Source organism: Tupaia chinensis, unplaced genomic scaffold, assembly GCF_000334495.1.
Source record: "Tupaia chinensis unplaced genomic scaffold, TupChi_1.0 Scaffold000634_1, whole genome shotgun sequence".
In the NCBI taxonomy this organism is placed as follows: Eukaryota; Metazoa; Chordata; class Mammalia; order Scandentia; family Tupaiidae; genus Tupaia; species Tupaia belangeri.
Window position 1 is genome coordinate 4161391 of NW_006160154.1, and position 11677 is coordinate 4173067.

Below are 11677 nucleotides of genomic sequence, written 5' to 3' on the forward strand. Positions count from 1 at the left end.
CCCATCTCCATTCTCCTCTTGGGACCTTGGGCATGAGGACACATACGCCCTGCACATCGGGTCTGGGACATGGACCACGCACTAGGCCATGTGGGATCCAGCGCCTTAATCACCACACCACCTGCTGGCCCTGTACTCCTAATCTTTATGTTAATTTTCCTTTTTCTTCATTCAGTTAGGGTTTAAAATTCCCGTGGAAACCAAGGGAGCTTGTCTGTAAGCCTTCAGGGGAAAATATCATGTCTCTAAAATTCCGGAGTCATAAGGAAATTCACAAATCTTACCTTCAGAAACCTGTTTTCTCTCTTATGATCTATAGTAACTGATCACAGTCTACATTCCCGTAGGACAGAAGATGCTAAGATTGACCAACAAATGTGCTCGAGGAAAGATCTGCCCTGTTCCTAGATCCAGTGTGCAGACCTCAAAAATGGGACACACAGCTGTCTCCTGTCACACACACGACCCCAGAGCCAGGAGTTCCCCACCATATCTTCTAAACAGGCTCTGCTACAACATTTTTCAGATAGGATGATGAAAAGGTGGAGACCGTAAGTCAGATACTAAGCTTGACCTTTATGACTCACTCTGACTCCACGCGGCCTTTGCAAAACTGCCTTTGGTGGCCAAGTCCTGCCCCTTGGCCGGCCTGAGAACAGTTCTCCTTTACCTAGCTCAGGCTTTGCCTCCTTCCTCTCAGAGACAACCTGAATGTGACCTTCTCCTGGACTGAGTGCGAACAAACTGGATCTCCCGCTGCCCTGACAGCAGCCCTGCTCCACGCTCACCCACCACCACCCTTCTTTACTCTCTAGAGACATTTTCCCACCAAATGTGAGTCATGAAAAGAACAACTATGGTGGGGGGAGGAGTAGACAAAAATAATAAAAGCAAAGCATTTTTTGTCACCATGATTCGCAGCCCAACTCTGCGTTTCTAACGCCTTTAAAACTTTGACCTACAAGCTACTGGTATTTGACAAACGGATACTGACTTTGTTTTAATCGCCAGTGGGCACGCATACTCACCACAGAGAGAGACACAGGGAAGAAGAGGGAGAGGGAGAGGGGAGGAGAAAGAGAGAGAGGAAGGGAGGCGGAGGGAGAGGGGAGAATGAGAGGAAAAGGAAGAAAGCATCTCCCAGTGGGTGTGTGGCCACACTGCAATCCCTTCTCCATTCTTCTATCCTGTTAAGATTTAGAGGACACATGCATGTACCTGGTGTGTTTTTCAGACTGCTGAGGCTGGGATTCAAGACACAGTTGGTCATGTGGAATCCAGCTCCCCTAACCACTAGGCAATAGGGCCAGCTCCAGTGCTGACTTTTTTGTCCTAGTTTTATGTAATATATTATGATATCTTTTATATCAGGGCTCTTTACAGGTGAGATTTAATTTGGAGGCATTTTAGTTGAACAAAAGCATCACAGAGTATGTTACTCTGACCCTTGTCAAAATTTGTCAATGGGGAAAATGAGTTTGAAAGAGAGAGAAGAAACACAAATCTTTTAGTTTCAGAATTTAAGATGAAAATCCCTTCATTTAAAAAAATTCAAGTATCTTATGTATCATTGAAATTGTCAGGAGATTCTACAAAGAAAACATGGCCAGGATCAGCAGATGGTACAATGCGTCGTCACTGGACTCCCACGTAGTTGACTGCAGTTCGAGTCCTGGACCTGGTGGCTGAAATTCATCCTGGGCATGGGTATGTACGTGCCCAAAATCCCAAAAGGAGACTGGAAGAGAAGGTATTGCAGCATGGCCATCCCCCTGGGCATGATTTCTCACTTTCTGTCTCTCTGTCTCTGTCTTTCTGGTAAGCACATGTGCCCTATAGCAAACATTTCTCTCTAAAAAATAAATAAGTAAATAAATAAGAAAGAAAGAAAGAAAACATGACAGTTTAGTATAGAAAACACACTTTCCAAAATTTCCAGGGTGATTCTGAACATATTGTGGGTGGAATCAAGCTAAGTGGACACTGCTAAGTCATTTTGGCTCCATCCTACCTGCCTTGCATGATGTTCTTACAGATAAAGGCATAGGTTAGCTTTTCTACTTTGCTATATTTGTTGCTTCAAAGTAAAACTACTTGGGACCAGCAGTTGGCGTAATGGTTGTGTCGCTGGACTCCCATGCAGTTGACCACAGTTTGAATCCTGGACCCAGTGGCTTAAACTCACACTGGGCACATGTGCATGCATGCCCAAGATCCCGAGAGGAGAATGGAGGAGAAGGGATTGTGGTGTGGCGATCCCCCCTGCAGGGGTGATTTTTCACTTTCTGTCTCTGTCTTTCTGGAGAGAGCATGTGCCTTACAGCAAAAACATTTCCAAAAAAAAAAAAAGTAGAACTGTTTTAGATGTTCATGTCTACGTGTGCCTTTAACTGTATGGTCTACTGGTCCCTTGCCCCAAGTGACCTTCTGTCCTCTCGCTCCCCACCAAGTCTGTGGGTTTGCCTTTGGGGTTTCCTGGTGGACCACACGGTAGTATTTTAGCTCATGCTGTATTTTAATCTGAGCAAAAGTTGCTTGTAGGTGCCTAAGTGTAGGAACCACAGTTCCTAATCTGAAAACACAGAGAAGGGTTTTTATAAAGAAACTATAACAGGCAATTAGCAAAAGCCACTGAGAAGACATTTATACTACAAAAAGCTTCAAAGGCAAAAATGCCCACCATTTTCCCTATTAATTGGTACCATCTGTAGCCATAACAGAGAAACTCTAGTTAGATGTTCTTCAGGTAATTTCTCTCATTACAACTGAATTTCACAGAATTAAAGCTTGCCTGGCTTTGAATTTTAGAGCTCTTCTTCTCCCCAGAACCCACTGCGGCTCCATCTATTCTTGTCCTCCTCACCAGTGATATGGTGTTACCTTCTGCCTTTGGTCTTAGCACACAGAAGTGGAGTTATGTTTGGCTTCTCTTTATGGTACAAGTTGAGTATCCCTAATCCAAAATTCAAAATGTTCCAAAACCCAAATCTTTCTGAGAGTCCAAGCAGAAAATTCCACTCCTGACTTCTTGTTACAGGTCACACTCAAAATGCTATAATACAAAAATATTATATAAAATTTCCTTCAGGCTATGTACACATGAAACATTAATGAATTTTGTGTTTAGACTTAGGTCTCATATCCAAGACCTCTCATTAGGCATTTACAAATATTTCAAAATCTGAAACCATCCAAAATCCAAAACACGCTGGTCACAAGCATTTCAGATGAACGATACACAAGTTAGTTTCCTTGCCTCATCCTCTAATGACTACTTGGTATACTATTAAACAGAGCACAGACAGGCTCAGACTTTGTTTCCAATCTTGGTTCCACCACTTGCCACCTGAGAGGCCTTGGGATTTAACTTCTTAAAGCCCCAGTCTCCTGATCTGAGGAATAAGGACTGTGAAAGGCACTGTGCCTTGCTGAGGGCTTGACGTGCAGTCAGCACTCAGCAGAGCTGTTGCTCTTCCCTGCTGCCTCTCAGGACCAGAGCCCTAACTTACATTCCATCTAGCTCAGCTCTAGTGGGAGGCACTAACCATTCAGTTTAGACAGCATCTCAAACCTGTTTGGGAGGTTTCTGCTGAATGGGTTTTAACAGCAATTCAGAAAAATCGCTACAGGAAATGCTCATCTGAAAATGGTAAAGAACCCATGTACACTTGGGCATAAATAGTCTGGTCTTCAATTTTCCTTGCATCTAGCACAGGGGCATGCAGCCTGGTCTCCACTGATCAGAAAGACCCTTGTCATCCGTTGACTCGGGAGCCAGCATTTCCAGACAGAAAGGTCAGGGATAGCCTCTCTTTGCTAGGATGGTGCTAGAGGTGACTAAAAGAGTTCATCCTTGGAGTGAGGGTGGCATCAGTGATGACAACATGAGTAGTTGTTCCCAAAACAAGCTCTGGTGCAGAGGACACAGGGCCAAAGCCAACTATAGAATTTTACAATCCCAATTGCATGAATGATGGCCAGAACAAATGTGAATGTACTAAAGGCAAGGAAAGACACATCCAATTTACAATCCCTAGAGTTGACGAAAAAGCCACAGAAAACGAACAATGGCCAAAGCACAGATGAGGAACCTGATTGTCTGAGGTCCAAGACATCCTATTGAGAATACGAAAAAAGTGCTCTTTCATGAAACTTGTCAGTAAAAGGAACCTAAAGAAGTCCAAGCAATTGCCAAATTAGGATTTAATGAGTGGAATGTCAACTAAACCCCTCTGTCTTCAGATGATTAAACGTGTAAGAAGTTACGGATCAGCTTCCACTAGTTGTGTTTTCTTAGGGATGACGCCACCAAGTCTCCACCTACGACCTCCACTCCCACTGGGAAAGTCCTAAAGGAGGGAGCTGTGGAAACCAGTTTGGTAAATGCATAGCAGCCGGTGGAAGGATGACTAGTGGTGCATTCACGGCCCGGTGCAAAGGCTGAATTTAACGTGGAACAATCAAGAGATTGTTTTTTTAAACTCTGATGACATCATACACTGTGCAGCTTTTATTCATTGTCTGCAGGGAGCAGAGAAGGAAGGGGACACTAATTATAGATCAGGATGCAATCCGGTTTCATAGCAGAAAGCTGCCCTCTCCTTGTTTGTGGTGGTGTAAACAATAACCTTCTTTATTGTCTCTGATAAAGGGTGCATGAGACCTGTAATAGTGAACACCGAGTCACCCTTATTTCCCTGCCTGCATCACTGAGCTACCTGTCTGCAACAATACCTGGGACGAACTGACTTCTTTGGATGCATACGCTCACCTTTTAGTCCAGACTAGCATTACATGCTATTGGTGAGACACAGTGTCCCAAGAGGCCTCAACCTCCTACACAAGTTTTCAGTGTTGTGCTTCCTGATTACAACTGAGAACTCCTAGGTCCTCATGAGTTGAAAATTAGATCAGAAGTTGCCAAATTACAGCCCATGGATCTAATGCAGCCAGCATCTGCTTAAGAATAGAATTATATTTGCAGAGGGTCACACGTGCTCATTTACCTGCGATTTATAACGGTATTCAAGCAAAAACTGCAGAGATTATTTTGTTTTAAAGATAATTAATTTATTTCCTCCACAAGACAGAAAGAGAGAGACAGCACCACCAACAGAGTCTCCATGCCAGATCCATCCCCAGCCTCATCCAGTCATGAATCACAGACATATACATGCCAGGTGTCCTCAGACTTGAACTGGCAAACTGCCCAAGTGGGATTGCCTTGCAAAGCATCACATCTTACTATTGTGCCACCACTGGCCCCTGTGTTTTTGTTTGCTTTTTTTTTGGGAGGGGGGTTAATTTCTTTCTTTGTTTCATGAAACAGAGTGAAAAAGACAGGTATCCTGAAGGGGATCGCACACCACAATGCGTACGGGCACACAGCATGTACAGGCCAACCTGGGAACGGGACCCTGATTTCCCACATGCCTCCAGGAGTATGGAGTGGTGCACTGCTGCTGTGGCACAACCGCTGGCCCAAGGTAGAGCTAAGTGGTTGCAACAGAGACCATCAGACCTACAAAGCCTAAAATCTTTACTACCTGTTCTTTACAGAAAAAGTCTGCAGACCCCTGAGTTAGCTACTGTCTTCGGTTGACTACGTGGGAGTCCAGCGACATAGCCATTACGCTAACTGCTGGTCCCATTTACTACCTGTTCTTTACAGAAAAAGTCTGCAGACCCCTGAGTTAGCTACTGTCTTGCTTCTCAGCACTAAAGGAGGCACCTCGATAAAATATGGTCACATGATCTGCTAACCAGATGTTTACATTAGATGCAACACCCCAAGGATTCTGTTCTAAACACAGACCACCTCAGAATTTCAAAGGTGACCAGATGATTGGAATTCCAACATAACTAACTGAGAGAATTAAAAGCCCATTGGCATAATCAAGGAAGAATTTGTGTTTTTATAGATGAGGGCTCTGACTTGAAGGGAAAACTATCTAGGATTCTTTTTTTTTTTTCCTTAAGAGTAATTTAACTCTACTTAAAGACAGATTGCCCTACATGTTATAGTTACATACAAAAAAGTTATAAAATTGTCCTTGGTTTTACCGTGATAAATGAAAAACATTAAAATTCTCCAATCAAACAAAGTATGCAAGGATTTTTATGTTGCTGGTTTTTTTTTTTCTTTTTCCTTTTGAGAAAAATAACTTACTGGAATTTAAAGATAAGAGCTGAACGAGCATGCCACTAATGGAGAAAAGGGGTATTTTCACAGAACCAGTTTTATTCCCCATCGTATCTCCATTTGACGTCAATCAAAACATACCATTGGTCATTTAGTTTAAAAAAAATGCAATATGCTTGTGCACATACACCAGTTACTTTATGTACAATAAAGGAATGGAGAAGAGAAAATGAAAGAATAGAGAAAACTATACTGTAGTAGTCAGGATGTGCTGAAACCAAATTCTGGTTTTCTAATTGAGAATGTGTTTTTGGTCTGTAAGAAGAGAGTTCTGGAGTAAAGTAGCAGGTTCCCTTCTTAGTAGACACCTCCTGTCTGCTGTTGGAACACATCCATTGTATCTTCATCCTCCCTTTCCAGCTGTGCAGGTGTGTCTGTTTCATTGATTGGCAGCCCATCAAATCGGAATCTGATCTGTCTCATGGACAAACCCTGTTGTTCACAATAGGCTTTCCTTAGTTTACTAAGTGGTGTGTGCTTCTTAATCTTAAACTGCTCCACAGGACCATCCTGCCTTGCCACCTTCAAATTAACATGATCATTGTTGCCAGTCTTGACTCCTTCCTTAGGCTTTACGTTGGCCATGGCAAAGCGCTGGCGTCTCCTCAGCTGCCACTTCACAAAAGAGGTACCAGGTCCTCACCGAATGAGCACACAGGCAGCACCGGGAGCAGCACAAGAGCCTCGTGGCCTTTCTGATCACATTATAACAGATCTTGGGTTTAAAATTCCCCTAAAGACCAATCAGATTTGACAAGAGATCTTTAAAACTTTCATATTTTGCTTGTGATGAACAAACTATGCATGAATTTCCAAAGTTTTTTGCACCAAAATAAACCCATATTTTAATTCCATTGTTCCATGAACTGTTTGAAGTACCCTCGTATTTGTTGAAAAACTAGCCTATTTGTCATTGGTCTTTGGGGGTTAATATTCCTGAAAAATGACATAATAATAAACATCTATAATTTCAGTTGCAGTCTCTGAGGTTTCGTGCATTACAGCAAACTAGTCCATAAACCCCAGATTAAGGCAATTTGGTCAGTTTTTTTTTCTTCCTGTAGGAAAACGAGTTTAAAATGTCAAATATTAAAATAGTCAAAGACCCTATTTTCAATGGGTTTATTAATAATTGTAAGCAGTTATTTGAGAATTCATTTAACATTGACAATGTCTACGAAGAGCCAAATAAGCGATACAGACAGTAAATTATTGTAATTGAGAGGGAAAAGAGATTGGTGTTCCATAGGGTGAAAAACACCTTCACACCTTCACAGAATATTGTGGTTTGTTCTCATGGTCTTTCAGGATCCAAGATTCATGTATGAAGACTTGGTCATGACAAGATTAAGGGGATAAAAACATAACTCAGTTATGGTGCCGACAGGTGGGGTCTTTGGAAAGAGAGTGGGATTAAGCTCATTAGGATAAGGCCCTCCTCCAGACTGACTCGTGGTTGGTTCACAGAGAGAAGGAATGGCACACTTTCAGACACAGACACATGCACTTCTGCCTTCCGCCATGTTGCAAGGCAGTCAGAAAACCCCCACAAGATGGCTCCAGACCGTGGGCCTCCAAATCATGAGCTGAATAAATCTCTATTTTTATGAATTACCCAGACTCATAGGTTTTTCTGTTATTAGTAATAGAACAAGCTAGACCCTGAAGAAATGGGATTTGTCTGTGATCTTAGAAGACAAGGACGTTTTAGATAAGCAGAATGGAACAGGGAGGGGTAGGCTGCAAATGTCTTCAAGGCTCAGAGTTCTTTGTATTGGGTTTCTCATCTGCAGGCCCCAGGTGGGGAAGAGCTAAAACATCCCAGAAAGAGAGTCACCTAGCACAATCCCCACACAATCAGGTCCCGTTCTGTGCTGCAAATAACCTTTAAGAAGCCAAACTTGTCAAGAAACTCAAATAAATCCACCATTATCTGAAAAAGCTGTTTAAATGCTCCTCCTTGCCCACTTACATATCTATGTGAGGCCAGATTTTCTTTTATATGCTTCAACCAAGACAATATATTGTAACAGATTCAGATGAAAGGCAAGAGTGAATGGGAGAATTCATCCATTTTCCATTAAGCCTGACACCAGAGAGATACACAAAACTCCAAAGCAGTGCCATTGTTCTTATGTTTTATGACTCTGGAAAAATTTTATAAGATATATATATATAAATTTGTAATTTATGGGGGCTTGGCAGTGGCACAGTGGTAAAACATGGTGCTCTGTGAAGCTGAGCCACATGCGAAGGTTCCTGGTTTGAGTCCAGAAACCTCCCTAAGAATACTGGGCACATGTGTGCCCATGATCTGGGGCTGGCTGAAGCTGGGAGTGGATTGTGGCACCAGGACCCTAGTGGAGGTGCTGTCTATTCCTGTCTAAATCTCTCACTCTGTCTCTCTTGTTCATGGAAGACATAAATAAAATCAACTTTTAAAAAAATTGTAATTTTGGTAATGGGATCACGACTGCTTTAAACACAAACATAAGTGTTTCAAAAACTTCTCAATTTTAATTTCTAACATTGTAATTATTAGTAGATATAGCCCATTATGAACCAAAGTGCTTTAGAAACCTGAATTTTTAAGGACACAAAGGGGTCCTGAAAATTTGGGAACCATTATGTAAACTAAACACAACAGAGTGATGTGCCTCCTGTTAGTCATGTTTCTCTGGCCTGTTGTTCCCTGTGTTTGTTTCTTATTTTCTTTAAGTTAGGCCGTGTTCCCAGGAACTCAAGAGACTAGCCTGTCCTCATGGCCTTCAGGATCCTAGCATTCCGTTCCAAGTCCCCATGGCCAAAGCTAAACCATGTAGTTTAAGAATACCACTTAGGAAATAAACAGTCCCCTATAAAGGACAGGATAGAATGCCGATTTCTTACAATTTGATGAATATGGCATTATTTACCCTATAACTGGCATTTATTGAGATAAACATTGAAGAAATTAAAGACACAGAAAACATCTTTCCCCAAAATAACCTTATGTGTAATCCAGAACTTTTTTATTGACAAGAAATTAGATGGATTAAAGATGGCCAACATTGCTTTAAAACTCTCCCCACTGAGCACGGGCATTTATTTTCCCACATCCTGGGTCTAGTCCAGCCCTGGGACTATGCAAGCAACTGATTAGGGCAGAAGTGATGCCTTAGTGTTAGGCTTAGCCTTTTTGAGGACTGACAATGTTTGCTTTGGTCCTCTGGGAACACACACTCCTAGGACTCTGCCTCTCAGACCCAGCTGCCATGTGGGTAAGTCCCAGACCATACGGAAGCCATGTGTAGGTGCCATGGTCAACCTCCCAGCGGAGGCCCCAGCATCAAGTGACAGCCCCGTGAGTGAGCCATGCTGGATGCGTCAATCCAGTGGACCTCAGATGACTGTAGCCCCGGGTGGCACCACAGGACTACAGTGCTGCCGGTGACCACAGTCAACACACAGAACTCTAAGACATAATGATAACACCATTGCTTTAAACTATTGAAGTGTTGTCTTATTTGTTATGCAGCAACAGAGTTTTTAAAAAGACATTTGGGGAGAGATTGTTTGAACTGATGAAGAAGTGAAACAGCTCCCCAAATCTTTATCTTTTTTTTTTTTTTAAATGGGACCAGCAGATGGCATAATGGTTACATTGCTGGACTCCCACATAATTGACTGTGGTTTGACTCCCAGACCCGGCAGATTAAAACTCATGCCGGGTGCATGTGCATGCATGCCCAAAAGCTGGAGACGAGAATGGAGAAGGGATTGTGGCATGGCCATCTCCCCTGGGGCGGGGGGTGTGGTTTCTTATTTTCTGTATCTCTGGTGAGTGCACTTGCCCTATAGCAAAAATCTCTTTAAAAATAATGTATTAATTAATTTAGTGAGAGAGAGGGAGAAAGACAATCACCCTCAATGGGGTCTCACATCATAATCCTCCCTGCTGCTTTCCAAGCCGGCCAGGATCACAGGCACATGTGGCCACCCCCAGTGTGTTCAGGTTGATCCAGGAACCAAACCCTGATCTGCCATATGGCCTCCAGTATTAGAGAGCATGGTGCTACCACCGTGCCAAGTTGGGGCTGAGCCCAAAGCACTCTATCTATCATGACCTGTTAGGATTCCCTGGGCATTATTCTAAGGAGTGCTACACTCTCTAAAGAAAGTATTTAGGATTCAATGAGTGGACCCAATTGGATGAAGAATAATTTAGCCTCCTACTTTATATTAGATCCAGAACAGAGGGGATTATTAACTTTCTTTTTTCACTCAACAGTAACAGTGTAAGGAGAGCAGATTAGTAGATTATGTAAAGAAGGTTTCCCCAGCTTTGAAATTCCAATTGTTCACTTTCTGTTCTTGAGTCTGCTTCTTGCCCAAGACCTTAATTCCAATAATTTACCAGTTTCATTTCAGACGTCTAAGCATTCTTTTAAACAGCTGCTGAATGCCGAAGGTCTCATGACCCTTTAGAGGAATTTTTCTGTGGGTGGGGGAAGCCATTGCCTATGGCTCTTAATCAAACTTCGAAAGTGCGTCCACCACAATGAATAGTGTTGAATCTTCAGAATCTCAACACAGGAAAATGGTCTTGTCTTGCATAAATAAGGGTTTGTACAACAAACTCTCTACTGCCATCTTCCTTCCTATTTAGTGAAAATATTATTCTTTTTCCTTGTATTGTTTTTTTTTTCTGCCAGAGGGTACATGCACTCACGAAAGAGAGAGAGAGAGGGAGAGAGAGAATGCCCCCATGGGGTACAGTCATGTCTCAATTCCTTATTCCCCATTTCTCCATCTCATTGGGATTTTGGGAATGCACGTGCACACACCTGGCATGTTTTTCAAGTCGACCGGGCTGGGACTCAAATTGTGGCGGGCCATGTGGGATGTCTCCCTTCACACAGTGCCTAACGACTGCACCACAGAGCTGCCTGGAAAAGTGATTCTTAATAAATGAGAAAAGCAAACTGGGAGGCTCTAGTAGCCAGGGAGTCCACCAAGTCTCACACGTTTCTCCTGGTGCTGACTTCCTCAGGCTCCCACAGGCCGAACTTTAGGACTCCCCTGCAGAGCTGGGGCGGGGGTGACTTTCTCCGTGGACATGGTAAGTAGCAGTGGAGAAAATCCTAAGCATAGCTTTGCTTCCTGTGGTGTGAAATGGGATATGCCAAGCTCCAGTGGCTCCTCAGCCCAGCACCAGCCCCACTGCAGGCTGGGCAAGGAGCTGCAGCTTGTAGGAGCCCCGGGAACTGAAGCCTGATACAGCTACTGTGTGGCCAGTTAGTTTCTCTTAGTGCTTCCTCCATCCCGGAGTTAACGGGGATCGCTGCTTTACCAGTGTGAGTAGAAACCGGAATAAAACTAGCATACTGGTTAATTGCAAGTGCAAAGTTCTCTGATGCTTTGAGGATCTGGTCATACAATAAGACAGAAAAACCTAATGCATCGTTCTGACCCTATCAAAAAACAAATATTGGG

The 11677-nt window shown here is 43.1% G+C and overlaps 1 pseudogene; it reads right to left on the reverse strand.

Annotated features, from left to right (window-relative positions):
• Positions 1-6476: 6476 nt before the first annotated feature.
• Positions 6477-6787, reverse strand: LOC106736088 (small ubiquitin-related modifier 2 pseudogene; annotated as a pseudogene).
• Positions 6788-11677: the final 4890 nt, after the last annotated feature.